Source organism: Sceloporus undulatus, chromosome 2 (genome assembly GCF_019175285.1).
Source record: "Sceloporus undulatus isolate JIND9_A2432 ecotype Alabama chromosome 2, SceUnd_v1.1, whole genome shotgun sequence".
Taxonomy (NCBI): domain Eukaryota; kingdom Metazoa; phylum Chordata; class Lepidosauria; order Squamata; family Phrynosomatidae; genus Sceloporus; species Sceloporus undulatus.
In genome coordinates, this window is record NC_056523.1 from 211,171,170 (window position 1) to 211,193,722 (window position 22,553).

General features: G+C 39.0%; 1 protein-coding gene across 5 annotated transcripts in view; it reads left to right on the forward strand.

Annotated features, from left to right (window-relative positions):
- The window catches only part of SLC44A1 (solute carrier family 44 member 1), a 117,586-nt gene that overhangs the window by 11,534 nt on the left and 83,499 nt on the right, over positions 1–22,553 (forward strand). Inside the window, exon 1 of one of the 5 annotated variants that reach the window (XM_042450105.1) lies at positions 13,024–13,042. The exons of the other annotated variants lie outside the window; for them this stretch is intronic. The gene's annotated coding sequence lies outside the window, so the exon portion shown is untranslated. Of the gene's footprint in view, positions 1–13,023; positions 13,043–22,553 lie in introns of those variants that run through there. 5 annotated transcript variants of the gene reach the window in all.

The following is a 22,553-nucleotide window of genomic DNA, read 5'->3' on the forward strand; positions in this document are numbered from 1 at the left end:
TTTTGTGGAGGAGTGAGCTCCATTTAACCAGCAAAGCTTCTAACAATAATTGGGCTTCTAAAAGAAGGTATTTTTTAAAATCTGTTTTTCTTCTAATAAATCAATATGTTAATGTTTGTCTGTATGAGTAATCAACTGACCAAATTTTTTCTATCTAGAGAGAGGACAATTCCAGTTTTTGACTGATAAAATTAGATGTAAAAAACAGTGATATAACATCTGCCTCAGAGTCTAGACAGTACAGTAGGTATTAAGTATATATCTTGAATTTTTAAAAAGAATTTGTTCAGCAGAGAGGTAGCTTTGTCTAATTGGACATCTAAACAGCTATTTTTTTCTATTCTGTTGCTGATCTTGGTTCTTAGTGTTTCATGGCTAGAGCTATGTATTGAGGTTAGCTGATATGATCTAACACAGATATTCCTATGTGTGTAGGAACCCTGTTGGTAGTTACTCAATGAGAATGTCAGTAATTGGATGCAAGTCTTTCAGAAAGACAATTTGCCAATTTTTAGAAATTTTTGCCTGTAATGTATATTGTCACAAGAAGCTGTTGGACATGTCCTTTAATGATTTTCAATGTGTCTAGGATAATAGCGAGGCCCAGCAGGTCTGGCTAGAGTCTTCAGTAACCTGAAAAATCAGCTTTAGAATGCATATCGGAATTCTTACAATGTTCAGAGGTTTCTAGTCATGATGGAGATCCAGAGGGTTTCCTGGATATGAAATATCAAAACCTTGGAATGACTCATTGTATTTGACGGTGGGAGGAGTGCCTGTTAAACTATGAATATGTGTGCTTATTATAAAGTTAAATTTGAAGTTGATGTGAACATTAGTTGTGATGACTTTCTATTTGATATCTGTACATACTTCAGTATTACATCTTGGAAGGTCACAGTTTAAAAGTGAAACCGAGGGCTCAACTGTTTGCAATGGGAAGCCATCAAAACTCCACTGACTTCTTTCTGAGGCTTTTCTTTCAGAAACTGAAGAAATCAAAGATTTTATCCTATTAATATTTAGTACCTTGTAGCTTTTATGATGTGTTTGTGTGCTCATTATTATTTTGTTCTTTTTTATAATCCTACAAGTTTTTCTCCATTCTGCAGTAGAGTGGCATATAAATGATGATAATGAGAAAAGAAAATAATATTTGTTTAGATGACAAAAAGCAGGATAAACATTTTATTTATTTATTTATTTATTTATTATTATTATTTATATGTCCATCAAGATATGTACGGCTGACCCTTGGAACTCACAGGGGATCTGTTCCAGGGACCCCCCCCCCCCCGGCAAGTTCCAAAACTTGCGCATATTTAAAACTCATGTTAGAATGGGGTGCATGCATGCAGGGCGCACACCATGGGCACACGCCCCATTGACATTAATGGCGATCGTCCCTCTGCGGATTTTCAAGACTGTGGATCTCAAATCCACAAACTTGGAAGGGCAACTGTATATGCTTTCGTCTGAAAAGAACTGGATTGGTATAGGGATCAAAACCTACTCTACCTTTTCAGGCCTCTTAAATGCTTTCCTCCCAGCCCATTTCTGATTCTGGAAATACAGTATTCTAGCGTGAAAGAACTGTGATTTGGCAGCAGCTAGGCTTAGCATAGTGGGATGGAAGTATCTTTTTTAACTCTTTTCTTCTGTCTATTCCCCTCCCCATGCCCAGGCAAATAAGGAAGATGTGGATGGTTTTGTCCTTTAAGTCCAGCTTGCTTCTAAAACACCTTCCTTCCTGTGTAATGAAATAAGTGATAATAGAAGTTAATTGAAGAAGATGTTAATAGCTTAATATACTCCAGACAGTATTTTCTAGACAGTAAATAGTGTGCCACTCATGATAGCTTCAGGCTACCTTCTCTATTAATGGTATGTTTACAGCTGCTGATCAGTTTTCTTGATTTCTTGGCAGATAAATTTCCCCAGCAGTTAGCCAGACGTATTCATGTAATCGGTTCTGGGCTAAAATTTTAGCTTTTGAAATTATAATCCAGCCTTTCTGATTCTAAGCAGAGCTTTTTGTTCTTCTTAACTATGTGTGTCTTCACAAAAACTGTAGTATTCTAAGTATTAAATTTTCCTAAGGATATTAAGTAATTGGTTGTCAGGTGAGGGGAAATTACCTGCCCTTGGTTTTGTATAACCAAGATGTTCTAGAGACAACACAGATAGCTTTTTAAATTAACTCCTTTTTCTTAAAGTAGAGGTATCAGTTATGTATCATTACATAAAAAAGGTAAGAGCATAAGTTTAGCTATTGAATTTCCTTTAGGGAACATTATATTGAATCAGATCAGAGACTATGGCTGCACCCACACTGCAGAAATAATCTGGTTTGACACCATGTAAACCTCTATGGCTTAATGCTATGGAATTCTGGGATTTGTAGTTGGTTGTGGCACCAGAGCTCTCTGACAAAGAGGACTAAATATCTCATAAAACTACAAATTCCAGAATTCCATTGCATTGAGCATGGCAGTAAAAGTGGTGTGAGGCTGCATTAATTCTGTAGTGTAGATGCAGCCTTAGTCTTCATTAAGTTTACATTCTGAGTTTATTTATTTATTTTATTTATATACTCTATTTATACCCTGCTCTTCAGTGAGAAAGGCTCTCAGAGCCACTTACAGATAGTTAATTAGACATATTCCTGCCCTCAGGCTTACAGTCTAAAAAAGACTTGACACAAAAGAAGAAAGGAATGGCAGTGGGAAGGGGAATAAATACATTGGATCTTTTCTCCCTTCAAGAGCTGGACTATGGCAGCTGGACTGGAGGGGGGCTCGTCTTCTTACTTTAGGCCAGGCCCAATGAATCTCGCCTGCCTTCCTCTCCCTCTAAGGCCGGATGATGTTAGGAAGATGAGTTAGACTCAAAGGAATATTGCTGCTGTTTTGAACAGTCCCAAATGACTGCTACAGAGGCATATCAATACATTCCTTCTTTGCCTGGGAGATAACACTGATCACAGGTTGACATTTTGAGCAGCTGGGAAGCAAATTGTTATTGTGCCTCTCATTGTTTGGGCCTGAGCTGCAACAACACTGTTTCTGCCCTCTGTGGTACTACTATAGACAGAACTACTCTCTCTCCACAACACTCCCTCCACCTAACTACTTTCTCGATCAGAATTGCTGGCCATTGGTGCTAAACGGAGTGCTAAAATACAGCAGGTCAATTAAAAGTATCTTGGCTTTTTTTCTTAAACTAAGGTACGCTTTGATTTTGTTGCTTAATACCTTCAAGTCGACTTTGACTTATGGCAGTCCTATCAATGAGACACCTCAAAGGCTGAATATACATTGCAGAAATAATCCAGTTTGACATTGCTTTAATTGCCATGGATCAATCCTATGGAATTCTGAGAACTGTACTTTTGTGAGACATTTAGCCTTCTCTGTCAGAGAACTCTGGTACCCAGCAAACTACAATTCCATAGCACTGAGCTGTGGCGGTTAAAGCAGTGTCAAACTGGATTATTTCTGCAGTACAGATACAGCCCAAGTCACTTTATCATTAACTGCCCTGCTCAGGTCTTGCAGGCTCAAGGCCATGGCTTTCCTGATCAAGTCTATCCATCTGGAATGCAGTTTCATCTTTTCCTGCCTCCCTCCACCTAACCAAGCGCTAGCGTCTTTTCTAGTGACTCATGTCTTCTTATCATGCGGCCAGAGTATATACCAGCCACAGTTTAGTCATCTTGACTTGTAGAGAGATTTCAGGCCTGATTTGCTCTAGGTTGTATATCAGGACAATAAAAATGTTGTGGTATGCTCCTTTCTTTTAAAAGCGATCCATAGCTTTATGTGACCTTTACAATCAAAGGGTTTGCTGTAGTCTATAATGCACAGACTAGTTTTCATATGACATTCTTTGGAATGCTCCATTATCCAGTGTATGTTTGCTGTTTCTCTGCATTGATTATTATAGTAACTCTTGTCCCTGCACACAAGTCACTGAACATTCAGGATTCTGACCCTATGTCTCTCCCATTTTACGTTTGCTTCTTGTCTATTTATAACTGCTTGGAGAATTTAATACCTTATCCGTTGAGGCTTCTTTTACTTTTTGGTTACAGATAATGTCTTTTTGCATTCATCCCTGACAACGTCCCTGGCTTCAGTCCAAAGTTCATCAGTTTTGCTCATCAGTTAGGTTTAATAGTGCTAATCTGTTTTTCACATTATCTTTAAATTACACTGGGATGATCTTCAGGTTGCATATCAACATGATGGTTGGTTTAGTGTTTTTCTTTAGTTTTACTCTAACTTTTGCTATTAGTATATCACGGTCTGTGCCACAATCTGCTCCTGATGTTAAGTCTTTCCATCTTCTGCTTCAAATTAATGTAGTCTGTTTGATTTTTATATTGGCGGTCAGGTGATGTCCATGTATACAGTTACTTCTTGGGTTGTTTGAAGAATGTGTTTATTTATGAAGAATGTATTTGCTATGAACAAACTCAGTCAGTTGGTCTCTTGCCTCATTTCTTGATCATAGGACAATTTTTGATTCTGCTGTTTCTTATTTTGCATTCCAGTCACCTGTGATTAACAATAAGTCTTATTTTGGTGTGTGATAATTTCTTCTTGAAATCTAGCAAATAATTTTTCAATTTCCTCCCCTTTTGCCTCTGTGGTTGAAGCATAAACTTGGATTATGGTTATATTGATGGATTTGCCTTGCTTATTGATATTATTTGGTCAGATTTTACATTATATCCTACATGTATGTCTCTTCTTAATATAAATGCCACCAATTTATTTTCATTTTTCTGAGTGAAACATTGTCTAGTTATCTGAGTCAAAATAGTTGACTCAGCTAATACATGACCACAGCTAACACATGTTAGTACAGAGGGAGGCATGGTAACCCCCCCTTTTTAATATTATTATCATGGAAATCCTATGGGGAGATAATTCAAAGTGAAGCAAGACACAATATCAAGATGCACTCAGCGAGCTTCTAGGGTAGGAGAGAGGACAGCTACAAGTGGCTCTGTGCCTAGTGACACAGCTGGCATCAAACCGAAAGATGGTTAAGATGCTGATGTACTCAGAGGTGAAGGGAATATCTGAAACTTTAGAAAGGGGATTAACATGGAATGTAAGAAGCATGTATCAGAGAAGCTAGACGTAGTAAAACATGAAATGGAATGAATAAATATTGCAGTACTCAAGGTGAGCAAGCTAAAGTGGACAGGAAAGAGATATTTTTTGTTTCTGAGAGATCATTTGCTAGTACATTTCACCCTTCACTACTGCTACTGCCCAGTAGCTGCTTGGCACATTTAGTCTGTCTCCTCATCAAATCATTGATGTTTACTCAAGCGTATATCCATACACATGATAGAGGTATACAAAATCATTGCTTTGGACATATTCCATTAAAGTGGAGAATGGAGTATTAAAAGGAAGACATGTGAAAGGACTAGGTATGTTTAAGCAAGAATTGGGCTCACAATTTCAAATACTGAACTGGATGTTAGATGTGTAATGTTCACTCTATCTAATGCTGACAGAAAGGATCAGTTGTTAGTGCTGTTTTATCATATTCATCTTAGATTGAAAATCTGGTCATGAAATAGGCTGTTTCTCTCTAAAGAACACATTTAGCATTAATAAATATTAAATAGCATTCTGCAACATTAAACAATATTTCTTTGGCCCCTGTTTGAATTGTATAGTATTATTATGTCCCCCCTCCATTATTTCCCCTACTGTTTGTGTACTGAGATATTTTAGCATACTATATCAGAGGATGGACACAATGGTAGAGGGAGAATATTTTATTTTGAGTGCTATTCTAGAATTCCTATTCAAAGGATGAAGAGTACAAATATTATGAACGTTAGCTGTTTTGTGGCGATTATGAAAACACGTTGGCCTATATCCCATTGTTATTCCTGACTAGCTCACTGAATCAGTGTAATTTATCAGTGTGTTGACTCACCATCCCTCTAGTTGGGACTAATTAACAGGATGCCCACCATTATGATTTACAGTATAGTCTTATTCATCTTAACTCTGAGGTAAGTCTCATTACGTTCTCAGGCCTTACCTTCTGACAGGAGTGGGTATAGTGTGACCTCTGCCCCCCAACTCCATTTTTGTGATGTTTCAACTACTCTAGGGAAAAATCAAATCAAAACTCAACCCATCACCCCCCAAAAATGGTGCCATGGTTTGCTGTCAAAATTTGGTGGCAAACCATTGAATGAACTAACACAGTGCAGTTGATTAAAGAAATGAATTGCCTTATCAGTTATCAATCTGACTGCAAGATAAGACTTACAAATCCCTGTATAGCCTACATTTAGGGTGAGAGGCTCACTGCTCCCTTATAAATCTGACAGGCCTTTGATATGTTTAGGAGGAACCCTTTACTTGGTCCCATCACCTTCAGAGGTACATTTGGGGAGTGCACAAGATTAGGCTGCTCCCAATGTCTACAACTCCCTTCCAAGGAAAGTTAGGTTAGCCTTCCAGCATTGTCCTTCTGAAAGACCTGTCTATTAGAGAGGCTTTAATCAACAGTCTGCTTCTTATGGTCAAGACTTCTTTGCTTAATAATATTTTACTTAATAATATTCTGGATTTATTATATTTTAATTCCCATTTATTGTTAGTGTGAAGTTTTAAACTGGTAACAGAGGTTGTATTTCAATTGTTTAATTCTATAGTTTAATATAATTTAATATAATTTCAGTAGTTTCATATAATTTGTATTTTAATGTTCGTAATTTGCTGTGTTTTTACTGGAACTTAAAAATATATATACAGTATTGGAAGCAACCTTACATTCTAGTCTTGGGAGAAGAGCAATATATAAGTATGAAAGAATGGATGAATAAATAAAGAAATGGAAAATATGAGGTGCAGGTACATTACCTAGTCAATTGCCAGTCAGTCAGAAACCTTAGTTCTGTAAGCATTTAATGTGTTTCCCAATTCTATTGTAATAGGAAATATTTAATTTGCAGCTTCTACTGCCACTGCTCCTGTTTGTGCTACTGTAGCATGGTAAAGTTCATGGTTTTCCAGGTTGATTTAGCATTAACAATTATTCTACAATGAAATAATTCCGTATAATGAATTTAATTTATTCTAAGTTAGAAAAGATTATTTTATGCAATTAAATATTGTGTTAATAACAATTCATTTTGGTGCTTGCCTTCCAAGTAATTTCTGACTCATGGCAATCTAAAGAAGACTTATAATGGTTTTTTTTTGTTTTGTTTTTTGGGCGGGGGTTGGCAAGATTTGTTTAGAGAGGGTTTGCCTTTACCTTCCTGTGAGGCACAGAGAGTGTGATTTGCCTATGGTCACCCATTGGGTTTCCAAGATTCAAAACCAGGTCTTCAGAGTTGTAGTTCAGTGCTCAAGCCACTACACCATGCTGGCTCAAAGAGTTCATTTAAGTTAAATTAATACAACAATTACATAACAATCATTTCACATAACAGTTAGTTATGTCTGAAATGATTCTGTTTAATTCCAAATTTTATGATAATATATTTAATATCTTTTATATGTTTATATTACTAAACACCAATTTTTACATGTTTTTATTTTATTTATATCTATTTTGTCAAATTTATCCGTTTAACATTCTGTCCCCACTTCCATTTAGTCTAAGCCTCCATTGGGCATCTGACCAGTTGACCAACAATGGCCACAAGCCCACAAACATTGCCCACCTCTCAAGTGAATATGTGTGAGATTGTAGATTGTCTAATGTGACCTATTGTGACAAATAATTGAAATACAAAATGCAAAAACAGCAGTTCTTACTTTACAATTGATGTTCCATGAACTATCCTTAGAACTGCCACCACTTTATACTACAGTCTCAGGTAACAAACTAACAATAGGTTCTTAGAATTAAAAGTTCACAGTGTGCTCCTAAAATGATTCATTTTTATTCAGTATTCTCTCCCATAGACAAAGCAGTTTATAACCTCTGCTAAAAGATTACTTTGAAAAGAGACAGCATTTGGCAGTAAGCTTGTTATTCTGTTGTCAGTATAGAATAGGTCATGTGTTTCATGCATTAAATTTTAGCCTGAAATATTGTCAAATGGATGCTCTAGGTTGAACAAGTGACTCATTCAGTATCAGACGGTGATTAAGAATAGGCCCATCATTTTGTCCATATACACAAAATCTTTACTATGAGAATGAAATTGCCAGATTTCTCATCATACCACAGGATTACAATGTCTTTAGCTTGTGGGCATTGCTTCCATATAAGCTATTAGACAAAATATCCACACATTCTTTTGATGGAACTGTTTGGGATACTCACAGAATTCCCTCTCCCCACATCTCTTATCCTGCAACTTTATCTGTTTTCCATGGCCCAGAGCTTCAAAATCTACACATATCTGGTATTCTGATCATATTTATTAGAACCCCAATATTTTGTTTGTCTGCATTTTTCCCCTGGCCCTTGCACCCATGAAATATCTAGGCATTTGCTAGAGGGCTCTGGCCCCAACAGGTCACTTGAGTTCAGAGTTTTGGAGACTTTTCAAAGTCCAAAAGCTGGTTAATTGCCAGTATGGTAGCCAAAACATTGTGAGTTGAATCTGGCAGGGCTCTAGGTTGACTCAGCTTTCTATCCTTTTGTAGGTCGATAAAATGAGTACCCAGCTTGTTGGGGGCAATTGGCTAACACATTGTAAACTGCTTAGAGAGTGCTTAGTTCACTATGAAGCGGTATAGAAATGTAAGTGCTATTGTTATTGCTTAAGTGTGCTGAATTTTAGAGTACAGTGTTACCCCGGGTTACGAAAATAATTCGTTCCGCCGCCGCTTTCGTAACCCGAAAGGCTTTCGCAAGCCGAAACCCCATAGGCGCTAATGGGGAAAAGCCGCGATTTGGTGCGAAAAAGCGCTGAAAAGCACCAAAATTTCTTTCGTAACCCGAAATAACCTTCGTAACCCGGAACAGTTTTTTTCAATTGGATTTTTTCGTAACCCGGAAATTTCGTAAGGCGGCGCATTCGTATCCCGGGGTAACACTGTATAGTAGATTATGTTTCTGTCTTTGGTGGTGTACCTCATATTTGGCTCATGGGGTGAGAGATGGCAACCTTCAGATCCACCGAAACTAAAACAGTAGAATATGTTCATCATATTACACATTACAGTAGTTTTTGTAACATGCCAGCGTTCCAAACAAATAATCTCTTGAACAGTAGTAAAAGTTCCTAATAACGTAACATTGCCTCATAACTTTTCCCTCATGTTGTCTTCTAATTCAACAACAGTTTATGATTCTACTCACTAACGTACTATTTTTTCAACTGCTACTAACTCCATTCATCACTCCATTTTTTCCTCCCTCCATCATCCTTTCTTCCACGGATTTCTCTGTTACAGTAGCTCAACTAAAACTGTGATTGCCTGCTTCATTTGTGTGTTGTGCAGTTAAACTGGTCCAAGTAAGCAAAGGACTCAACCCTTTTTCCTACAGTAATGAGGGTGGACAGAGCTTGCCTGTTTTGCTGTTGGGCAGCAAAGCACAATGGGGAGCAGTCTGATAGGCAGAAGAGATTGCCAGGTTCTCTTTTGAGATTGGACCAATCTCTAATTTATTTGACTCACCAGCTATACTTGTAATAGCCCACTGAAAAGATAATGACCTTGTCAAGGTCTCTGCTCATATAAAAGAAATAGAATTCCTACTAAGAGCTTTATGGGTTGAGCTATTAATTAGAAGAAGGATATGGCACACTCACCCTGACATCCTAGAACAGCCTGACAAGAATTAGGAAATTCCTCTTAAGTACTGATATGGCTCTTGTGGTAGTGACATTTATCTAGAAGAAAGAAGGATAGGGCAGGAGGAGGGATTGAGCTTTCTGCTGTAACATCAGCCAGTGATCCATGAAAGAAAGGAAACATACAGTTGCTAATAGCTATTTGTGAATAATGTTTGTTGTTATTTTAGCCTTTGCATAAATGAAGCTGCTGTGCTTCAGTTTACCAAGTGTTAGAAAGCCAGGTTTGCTTTCTATTTAGAGATTAATTCCAGTCAAATTCAAGCATCCCAGGTGATTTCTTTCACATTCATTTTTTATATGGGTAGCAATTTTTTTCAGAACTATTGAATTAATATTACATTCCTGCCTATCACCTGTGTAAAACCAGCACTTGCAGGCATACCTTTCATAAGCTCCAAACCTCTTTCTTCTCCTGCAGTTAAGAGTTACTTTAGAACTGTTTCTTCTTGCTAGAATAAGGGTGGGCAGCTGTGGCAGCCAATTTCTGGGTTGGCAAAGTCCTGAGGGGCAGTCACACTTTTGTTTTTGTTTGGTTTTGTTTTTACTTGAACAAAAGTGGAAACTTTAAAATAAATAGCACTCTGCCTACCTGTTTGCTAGATATGCAAAATGTGAGCCCTCTCCATTGCTCTTTTCCAAGTGGCTTTGCTTACTGTAAAGGGAGTTGGCTTGTTTTGATTGCTGCTTCTACATCCAGGAGCATTGATATAATATACAAAGGCCTACCTACTGATATAAATAGGTGAGGTGGTATTATTATTATTATTATTATTATTATTATTATTATTATTATTTAGATTTGTGTCCCTAGTCATGCAAATTCTAGTTTAAAAGCTAAACCAAGATTCCTCAAGAGGAAGGTAAGCAATGCAGCACAGATTCCTGGATACAGTATTCCATCATTCTAAATGTCTGTCTAGTTGTTGATGGATCTAGAAATTCTTGGAAAGACACATTTCATCCTCCAAGCTTGAAATCTCTTCACCCCTTTTTATTAACCACTTGTAACTTGCAGGAGGCAGTGCAAAGGTTTTATTACCTGGTTGATGACTTAGGAGAACTACAGGTGCATTTTAGAGGACAACCTACTATTCTCTGCAGCAGCCAGGCAGTTCCTCACTAGAGTAATAGAAGTAGAAAGGTTCTCTGAGATAGGAAATGTAAAAACCATTGGTTTAACCAAGAATCCAACTGCACCTGTTTATCTCTGTGCTCAATAGTTGGGGATTATGGAGCGCTGCAAATGCTGCTGGATTGCAATTCCCATACGTTCTAGCCAGTATAACCAGTGGTGAGAAATGCTGGGAATTGGCAACTCATCAAGATGTGGAAGTCTGCATCATTCCCCCAGTGTACAGAGGCTTATTATCCTTTCTTATTGAAATGAAAGGAGAAACCTGTATATTTGATCCAAATTCACTGTGCATTTCCTTTGTGGTGTGTAGAAATGATCCCTTTTGAGCAAAGGATGTAAATAAGGAGGCAGTGGTGTCTAAAAGTGTGAAGAATTATGTTTAGTTTATTTATTTAGAAAGGATTTTTATACTGGTAGAACTGTATTTTTTCTCACCTGTCCCCATACACAGTGATGTTGCCATTGATGTTTTGTTATCTGGACTGTACATTTCAGTACATTGTAGATGGCTTTAGTGCTGTTTTCTTCCATATTGATGTAGACAGTCATAATTTGTCATACTTGCACATGTCTGCTCTAACCTGTGAGAACAAAATAATGTGATTTGCCTCAAAGGAGTTGCTGAGAAGTGGGTGGTATAAGGAGTTACATGGTGATCATGACAGTGAAAGATGAATAAACAAGCCTAGATTGTAAGCATGCTTTCTCAGTCTCATTACCATCACTAGTAATATATTTAAGTGCAAGGTCATGTCCTCAAAATTCATTTTAAAGATGCCAAAGGTTTCCTAAAGTGATACAGAGAGTAAGGGAATTCTCAAACTACATAGGTGTAGTGCTCTGTGATAATAATGCATTCAAGTAATGTCTGCTATGGGAAAATAACATGGCTTCTTAGTTGCCTTCCTGTAATGCAGAATTCTATACAGCTATTTGAAATATCGAAAGTTGTTTTAGCATTTTTTTCATAATATGAATTACACACGTTTCCAATTTTGTCACCTAATAGTTTCTTATTCTTTTGAGGTAATGCCTCAGGGGGTACTTGTCTGGTAAACCGTAGCAGAAACATATAAAGAATGAAATCTTTGGTCAACTATAGAGGAATCTGAACAGTTTGAAACGCTTAATTCACCCTCCCTCCCCATACATATAGAAATAAACACTTGGGGATTATTTTCATTTCCTGCCAAAATGTTACCAGTTAATCTTGTTCATACTGAACACTGAAGCCTCGTATTGATTGGTGCTTCCCCCTTGCCTCTCGTATGCACACTTTGAAGGAGACTCCAAGTTTTACAATTGACGTACCATTTAGACACCAGAGCAGAAAAGAAGACCCAGAAGTGTCATAATCTTAAGAGTCAACTAATACTCCCCAAGATTCTTGGAGTTGTCTGATAGTTTGATCCTGAGACTCAACAAATAAAGAATATCATTAGAGCCTGAACAGAGGCTTTAGGCAGATTCAAGATGGGCCAGAGCAGTGGTTTCACTCTGCTCAATGAAAAGGGACCTCAAGGAAGGTCCTGTCTGCTTGAATGTGAATTAGCGGTAGTTCTTGAGGCATTACAAAAACATGCTTCTGAAAGGCACACAGGGTTATAGAGGAAAAAGACGCACTTTAGGGGTAACCAGGTCATGCTTCACATATCTTGGCATAAGGACACTCCATAGATCATCTGTGTTTTCTACAGAAGTTCCAAATTAACCTACTTCAAAGACATTACTGTGAATTATCTAGAATGGCAGTTTGGTCATTAGGGAGGCATTTGCATCTATCCAGAGTTCTCAGACTTTATATATTGGTGGAGAGTAAGAGGAGAGAATATATGTTAATGAACTACAAATTGTGCAAAAGTCAGACTGATTTTTAGATCGTGTTTATCAGATAGGGTGCTAAGGTGAACTAGAAAACATCTAGCAGATGAAAATATAAACTACTTGTGCATAAAGGCCATCATTTCCAAACCTCCTGGTAACAAAAGATCATTGTTCTTGGATATTAGATATCTTACAGAATGACCAGCAAATGCATGGGCTGACTGCATTCTGACAAGTCTCTCTTCCACAGGATAGCCCTGTGTTCCTTCCTGAATTATGTAAGTGTGTGTGCGTGTGCATATGTTGTGTTGCTGGGGCATTTCCTAAAAACTGCTTGTTTGATATGGCCCTTGGTATGTCACACTTTTTCTAGAACATCTCATTCAGAAATTGTTTAATCAGTAACCTTTTCTTTACCTGGATGAATGGGAAATGTTGTGCAAATTCAATACTTCATTTTTTTGACTCTGAAAAGAGCATACAGTGGTGCCTCGGGTTACGAAATTAATTCGTTCCGCGGCACCGTTCGTAACCCGAAAAGCCTTCGTAAGCCGAAATGCCATAGGCGCTAATGGGGAAAAAGCCGCGGCTCTGCCGCGGCTCCATTTAAAATAGCGCCGAAGTTTTTTCGTAACCCGAAAAAACTTTCGTAACCCGGAACAATAATTCCCTATGGGATTTTTTTGTATCCCGAAAATTTCGTAACCTGGGTAATTCGTATCCCGAGGTACCACTGTATATTCTCTCTGCTACTGTCTTCCAGACATTTGTGTCCATATGTATACCTGACTTGCCAACTGTATAATTGACTTGCCAGCAGTATACCTGAGTTGCTGCAGCAGTGCTGTGCAACCCCAAATCTATCAGTCTTTCTGTATGAGATTTTTGCATCTTGACTATACTGTGAGTCTGATGTTTTTGGTAGGCAGTTTCAGTCCAGTTTTCAAGTCTTGAGTTGATACCAGTTCCCTGAATTCATATTTCACATTCTGAAGTGTTCTTATGGTTGTTTGTGTTTTTTTTTAATGGGAACATGTTACTTCAAATTGCTTGAGAGTGCAAAGAAATGTGGGCTGTCAGTTCAGTCTGTCTTTTCCCAGTAATATTTCTCAGAGGACATCAAAACTTTGGGAACCATTGATATAGAAATCTTGATTTGTCCTGTCAGATTGTCCATTCTGGTGCCTTTAGTTTCATAACAATCCATCTTATTTTACAAAAGAAAAAAGGCTGCTCTTTTGAGAGATAGATTCTGTTGCTGGCATAGAAATAGTGAAGTCATAAGCAACTGTAAAGAATTTGAAAATAAACCTTTGGTTCTTACTCTGTAACAAGGAGCAGCAAGTAACAAGACCATGATGACTGGGTCCAATATTTGAGACACAGTAATATCAGTTGCTGGGAGGTGGTGAGTGGGAGGCACTGCTGTGGGCATGTCTTCCTATGGGTCATTCAAAACATCTGATTTAGGTACAGAATTCTGCACTAGAAAGGCCAGTGGGGTGGTCCAGTATAGCTCTTCTTATGATTGTATGAGGATCATAGCTCCTGTAGTAGTTCCTGCTATCTGGTTGCTGAGAGCTGCTCATTTTCAGGAAAACTATTATTTTTACAATGGTTTCTTTAGAAGTTACCCTGCCCCAAGCATTAATTATATCCCATTTATACCTCAGTATTCTTCTTTATGCCACCTGTAACTGTACTTTAATGTTAAAGATTGTTTCTGGACTGTTACTGCCCAGACACCTATCTTCTTTTTCTTAACCCACTAATTCTGGTTTCTGCACGTACTTTAATTCTTCATATTTTTTGTTTTGTGAAGGAAAGAAAAATCAGCATCTTTGTGAATGGCGATGGGCATCTGTTGTGCTACATTCACCGCTAACTGGTAGAACCAGTAACATCATTCCTAGTCTGCTTTATTTGTGTGACTTACATGCATCTACATGTTTGATCCAATTACCACTTGACCTATTAATAAGATGGGAAGTATTTTTAAAATTCTGTTTCAGTATCCTTTCCTGTGTGTTGTCTTCAAGTCACTGTCGACTTATGGTAACCACATGATCTTCATAGGGTTTTCTTAGGCAAGGAATACCCAGAGGTGGTTTTTCTAGTTCCATCCTCTGAAATAAACTTGAAGGCATCAGGTATTCATTGGTGGTCTCCCATCCAAGTACTAACCAGATCTAACCCTGTTTAGCTTTCACGATCAGATAGGATCTGGTGCCTTTAGGATATTTCTGAGAATAGGCCTATTAAAAGCAGTGGTTTGAGAAATCTAGGCTCTTCTAAGTTAAAACCACAGGCATTTATTAGAGGAAAATATTGAAAATGTGTTTATATTCCGTGTGGGCTACATAGTCAGATGATAACTACAAAAGCAGACATTTGTGCTGGAATCTATGTTGCTATTTATTTTGTATATAAGAATCCCTCCCACTTCTGGTACATTTCTGGAGAAGAAAAAAGGGTATTCGTATTGCAAACCCAGTCACTGAGATTGGCGGTATTTCACACTGTGCTTTCTCTTGCAACTCTGGAGAATGTGGAGTATATAAAAGTCATAAGAATGTGTTTGGAATAAAACTGACTTAGTATGAATAGATCTGTCAGACTTGCAGGCTCTTGCAAGTATGTGGACAGAAATAAATGGAAAAGTACAAGGAAATACTAAAAGGCATTGACAAATGACAGGCATTGTCTTTGCTTTATGTATAGCAGTCATAGGATTGTAGTGCTTACCTAGCAGTGCATTGCCTACAGAGATCTTAAATAAGATAAAAGTCAATTAGTTATAGAATTCTAATTCCATAAGTACAGTTGCCCCTCTGTTTTCGTGGACTTGAATCCCCTGCTCAGCCATGGACAAGCGCCTACTGCGCTTGGACAAGTCATGCTCTCAGCCCCAGAGAAAGACATTGGCAAAAACACACTAGAAATCTTGCCACGAAAACCCCATGACAGGCGCCAATTAAAACATGACACCTTTTGATCGCTGTAAATTGGAAATAACAAGTAGTTTTTCATTTTCTATACCAGTGGTTCTTACCCTTTTATTCAGTACGTACCCCCTTAAAATATCTTCTGTTTCTGCAGACCATCAAGACTTAACTCAACATTTAAAAACCTAAAATACATCAAGCATGGCCTTTTTGTAAAGAACAGGGATGCAATCTGCATCATGCAAAACCCTTAGTATAAAGCTTATACAATTCCAGACTATAAGAGGTAGTGAGGGTGAAAGGAGTGTGGAGAGGCCCACACACCCTTCTTGTTTACATCAATCGTATGGATTCAAAGTACTGTCAACTAAAAATGGCAGTGATGGCTCTCCAGGCAAGATCTTTTCCCAGATCCCTGGTTTTCCCTGGAGCTTTGCTTTCCCAGTGTTTAACCAGGCCTGACCCTGCATACCTTCCAAAATCAGACAAGACCAAGTCTGTTTGGATTGGTGGTTTTCTTTCTCAGTGTACACCTTGGGAGACAACACTTGTGGCAAAAAGAGTAATGCAGAGAGAAAGGGTGTGTATGTGCTGTTTGTCAAGTCCTCCCAAACCTTGACTTATAGGATGGCCACCCTAGTGGAAGGATTGCAGCAATGCTGGCAGCAGCAGAGCCTTTTCCTTTCCCCCCTCACTGTTGAAGTCCCTAGTGTCAGCCACCACTGTGGTGTACTGCTTGAGCTGCTCCAGCACCAACTCCATCTTCTGCCTCTTGACAGCAAACTAACATAGCCTGTAAAACCTAGAGCTTTTAACTAAAAAATCTAGTAACATTTCTTCAAGCCTTCATAGACCTCCTGTGAGGATATTGTGGCCCTTTGTGGATCTGTGGACCACAGGTTAAGAACTGTTGCTATATACAGTTAAAGGCTCTCCTGTAATCTATAAAACATAGGTTAATTTTCTTTTAAAAATCCTATAATATATATGTAAAAATGGTTAATTTTTCTAGTGGAGATGTGTCATATATTTGTTTGTTACATTTATACCTTACCTTTATTCCAATTGTGATCAAGGCACTATTCCATTTCTTTCCATTTATCTTCACAACAGCCCTGTGGAGGTAGGTGATGTGAGAGAGTGTTACTGGTCATCCAGTGAGATCTTTTGACTGAGTGGGGCTTGAACATAGATCTGTCCAAACTGAGTCCAGTAGTCTTTTCACTGCAGTAGCCTGACTTCAAGGACCTGACAATTAAGATAAGAGGCACAAGGCAAGGGAAAGGTTGTTTAGAAGATCGTTACCTGATCCCCTTATAATACTGCTGAATTTCTGAGCTGTGGCCAGCAGTTGTATGTAGGATTTGCATCATGGAATGGGCTTCCCTTACCCTAGAGTATTGCTAATAACTCGTCTTGCTTCCTCTGCATGCTGTACCACATATAAAACAAGTTTCGGTGTGTCAGATGGGACATAATATTTGTTTTTCTTTCCCCTCCCCAGTCATCTGCCAGTGTTATGCAAGGGCACAGTGACATTTTCAGTGATCATCTTTATTCCCCGGTCTCCTACATGGCTCCCCATGATATCTGTCTCTTAGCTTTGGGTGACTGCATATAAAACCTTTAAATTAATCTGTAGTTACATCCTCTGTTACAGTTCCAGGAGTGACAGTAAAGGTAGACACTAGCATTGTGTGAAATAGACCCTCTTGAACTTTATGAGGCATGTCTGATAGCAATATACAAAGATATTTTCTGTAGTATCACCCCTTGTGTGGAATTCCTGCCCCAGAGAGAATAGAACATCTACGTTTTTATGTTTTCTATGGTAGTTGGGCCATTTCTTTTTCAACAGGCTTTAGATTATACTCTGTGTGTGTGACAGTGTGTGTTTTATTCTGTCTCTGTTGGTTTGGTTTCATATTGTTTGACTAGTGTGTATTATTATTTTGTTGCATGATTGCTTTTTAACTGCTGAGGTTTTTTCCCCCCCTTTATGTTTTTGTTAGCTAGTATCTCCTTGTAGAGGGGACGATGAGATAATGTTGTGCTGTAGCCAAGGCTCACAGGGGTGGAACTGGTGGACCGTTTTATTAGCAGAAATGAAAATATAATCCGCCACCTCCCTCAGACTTCCCTGCTCTCTCTAGATGGTTTAGCTGCAATCCTCACAGTAGCTAGTGGGGATGGATTTTTCTAGCAAAGTTATTTTAAGATAGCCTGATCTTGAATTGGCGATTAATACCCATTGGCTCCTGATGAGGATGGAAACTGCTGGAATTGGTTTCTTGATATGGATTAAGAAAGCTGGCCTGGTTTCCTCTTGAGAGCTTACCTGCAGCTCTACTAATTTTAGAATTTACTGTGAAGTCGAAGGCTTTCATGGCCAACATCCATAGCTTTCTGTGGGTTTTTCGGGCTATGTGGCCATGTTCTAGAAGAGTTTCTGAAGATGCCAGCCACAGATGCTGGTGAAACGTCAGGAAGAAACTCTTTTAGAACATGGCCACATAGCCCAAAAAACCCACAAAAACCTAGAATTTACTGCTGCACCATTACAGAGATATTTTGTGTGTGTGTGTGTGTGTGTGTGTGTGTGTGTGTCGGGGGGGTGTTATTGGACTGGATCCAAACTTGGCCTTCTGTAAATAGAATGGTCTATGTTGCCGCTGAGGCTTTTGGGTAAAGGCAAGATTTGTTCAGAAGAGTTTTGCCTTTGCCTTCCTCTGAGGCTGAAAGGGCATGACTTGCCCAAGGTGACCCACTGGGTTTCCATGGCTGAGTAGGGATTTGAAATCTGGTCTCCAGAGTCAGAGTCCAATGCTCAAACCACTGTACCACATTGGCTCCCTCTTTTCAAGGACTGGTCTCTAATTGAGTAGACACAGTTCTTGTCCAGTAAAACTGGGGCTTGACAGATGGGTGGCTCCGTGCTGCCCATCTTTGCCCCGAATTGGTGCTGCAGTAGCCGCACACTGCAGCACCAACACGCCGCCAAAAAGAAGCTGCCCAGAGCAGCTTCTTTTTTGTGGCTCCGCAAACAAGAAAAGGCGCCACCATGATGCCACTTCCTGCCAAAGACATCTGGTCGCTGTATGTCATCATCATCATCATGGCGGCCCCAGTATGGACGGGAGGCCGCCATGATGGCAGCATCCATTCGGACTGGGGTTTGGGAGTATGTGGTTGCTGTGTGCTCCCGAACCCTAGAATTGGCACCGACATGCCGCTTCCTGCCTGTATGTACCAGGCCACTAAAACTGAGAGACCTGTTTGCACAAGAAGCACATTTTTTGCATCTTCCTTTGATTTATGCATCGTTAAAATCAGACAACCACAAATGTTTGATTAGCAAGTATAAATAAAAACTTGTCTTTAATAAAAGGAATGAGTTGGGAAATGAAATTTAAAAGGCCAGGGCAACCTCACCTGTCGAAATGGCCCACTGTTACACTTTGCCTTGGCTCTTTGTGAGAAATGCACTGAAATACTAAAACTGGGTGAGCTGGCAATGTGGAATGACCTTGCATGAATCCTTTTCTATAGACTGAGAAAAGAGCTTCCCTTTCTAAGTGTACATCGCTTCAAAATGCAGTGAGTTGGTGGTGCAGCAAGTGATCTTTCTCAGTTCACCTCGACTTTTTCACATCACCAAGGATGGGGTGTGTGGAATATGGCCTTGGTTCTCTGCACCTCTGGGTTTATGTTGTATGAGAAGGAGGGGACAGAGAGAGAGAGAGAGAGAGAGAGAGGAGGAGGGAAGGAGGGAGGGAGGGAGAACAAATATTGTTTGGCCTAACCCATTACTGGTATGGAGTCCCCTAGACATTTGTGGACAAACAAATGTGGCACAGGCTGGAAAAAAATTCTCACCCTTGCCATGATGAAGTGAAGCAAAGATCAAATGACCATATATATATATATATATATATATATATATATATATATTCATTCATTCATTCATTCATTCATTCCGTGGTATTCATACGTATGTTTACAATATGTATATTGTATATGTATATGGTATAGATCACGAAAAGCTATGGAATGCACTCAAAGACATGGCCATGCCACTACATCTGACAGTCCTGATGAGGAATCTGTACCAAGGACAAGGGGCCATCGTCAGAACAGAATTCGGGGAAACAGAGTGGTTACCAATAGGCAAAGGGATCAAGCAAGGCTGCATCCTATCACCTTACTTGTTTAACCTATATGCTGAAGACATCATAAGAAAAGCAGAATTAGAATCAGAAAAAGGAGGAGTGAAGATAGGAAGAAGCAGTATTAACAACCTAAGACATGCAGACAACACCATAATATTAACAGAAGACATTCAGGAATTGGAACAGTTAATAAGGAAGATCAAAGATGAAAATGTAAAGCCAGGTTTGATGCTGAACATAAAGAAAACAAAAATAATGACCACAGAAAAAAAATACACAAATTCAATCTAGACAATGAGGAAATTGAAATAATTAAAGAATTTCCATATCTAGGATCAAACATGGACCTGAATGGAGATTGCAGTCAGAAAATAAGAAGACAACTAGGAATGGGAAGGACAGCTATTGTCAGAATCGTTCAGGCCATTGTATTCTCAATTACCATGTACGGACGTGAGAGCTGGATAGTGAAGGAAGCAGACAGAAAGAAAATCAACTCATTTGAAATATGGTGCTGGAGAAGACTACTTAGGATACCATGGACAGCCAAGAAGACAAACAAATAGATTCTTGAACAGATCAGACCAGGGCTCTTCTTGGATGCTACGATGATCAAGTTGAGACTATTGTACTTTGGCCACATCATGAGAAGGCACAGATCACTAAAAAAATAATAATGCTAGGAAAGGTAGAGGTTAGAAGAAGGAGAGGAACACCACAAACCAGATGGATAGACTCAATCAGGGGGATTATGGGCAAGGATTTGCAGGATCTGGGCAGGACAATGGCGGATAGGGATTCTTGGAGATGTCTCATCCATGGGCTTGCCATGAGTTGGAACCGACCCAAGGGCAGCTAACAACAACAATGTGTTAGATCTACTATCTCAAGTTTTACATTAAAACAAAACATTTTAGAGTGGTGATAAAAGCAGTCTCAGTCCCACATAATTATTGTGAAGATGGACAGGGATTGTACAATGCTTTGCCTGTCTGAATAACAACTGTACTTTTAATGGGGAACATTTGCACTGTGGCAACTGACAGGGCAAAACTATACTGCTTCTTCCTGTCTTTATGCAGGGAGCAAAGGCTGAAATCACTTTGGGCTGCAAGCCAGGGTTGTCGGCTGCAGCTTTCATAATGCTTGAGTAACAAGGGGGCAACCTCAGCTGCTGCCAGGCTGCAGAACGAATAATAATAATGCTTGGATTATAATGATGCGTTGCTCATAAATTAAATATTAAAGATGCTTGGGTGAGCATAATTTTAAACAGGGACGTATTTGCATGTTTATTGCATACATGATTTCATTTGAGCCTTCTAAATGTCTTTGGGAGTAAGGGGGATATTTGGTTAAATAACTGGGATTAGCAGTGTTATCTGCAGCTTTAATCATAGATATGCCTTGTGTGTGCCTAGTGACAAGGTTTAATGTGATGCTGTGCTGAAAATCTATATAAACATCATGGGTATGGGTTTAATTCATCCATGTGACCTTTTAACCACTTATTTAAAACATGCCTTTTAATGCTGCTCCCTCCCTAAAAGTGAGCTGTTGTCTGTGGAGCAAGCAAAACGAAGCAGATTACCTATGGTAACCGTGAGTGATCATTTAGACTCCCAAATCCCCTTTCATCCGTTCCATTGGCTTCTGAAAATCCTATTACATGATTGCATTTGCAGGTGGAATGCACAAGAGAATGAAAAGCCTATACTTTTTTTATAGCTATCCCTTTCTTCCTTGGAGGCATCGCATTGAGAATTCTGAAACTCTGCTCTTTATCCTTTTTATTGCTGCTTCCTACAGTGGGAACGTTGTGAGATTTAGCAAAGGTGGTCTCAAGACATTAGCATGGAGATTAATATTCGAATCTGTGACATGTGCTTAGTATGAGGAATAACATAGACCTATTTGTAAATGCTAAAACCTTAATACTTATATTAAGCTTACATGGGATATAAGTTAAATAAATAAACAACTAAAGGACAGACGGATGGACACACACACAGAGAGTACAATCCCCATATCTGTAGGACCAGTACCTGCAGTTTCACTTACCCACATCTGAAAAAGTATGTTCTCTGCCATTTTCTAGGTCCAGAGGGATTCTGTGGTATGCTTTCGATGGAAATTGACCACAGAGTCTTGCTGAAGGACCTAGTAATGCCTAGAGAAGTGTTCTGTCTGGGTCATTCAGCATGACTCTATGGTCAACTTGCACTAGAAGTCATTCATTTCAATAGGGTTCACTATTATCTGTGGTTTCACATTTCTACACTAAGTCTCTCTCTCCCTCTCTCTGTGAGCCAGGTGTTCGTTCTCTTTTGTCTATAACAGGATAGGTGTAGAGAACTACTGTAAATAAACTGAAGCAACACATATTGTTGGCCAGATTTGTCCTGAGCTTTGAAATCACAAGGACAGGAGGACTAACTGTGCTCTACTTCACTTTGTGCAGTTTGTTAGTTATAGAAGACACTGTGCTGTTCTGTGCTCTTTTCCTCTTTTGCTGTTTTCTTTCTTCTCACATAGCTTTATTCCCAAAGTGGGAAAAACCCTTACATTTTAGGGAGAAAACTACAATTGAAGCTATATTTCTAAAAGCTAATACAGTGCGCCCTTGTTTTACGCAGGGGGATCCGTTCTGGACCCCCCTGTGTAAAACAAAAAAA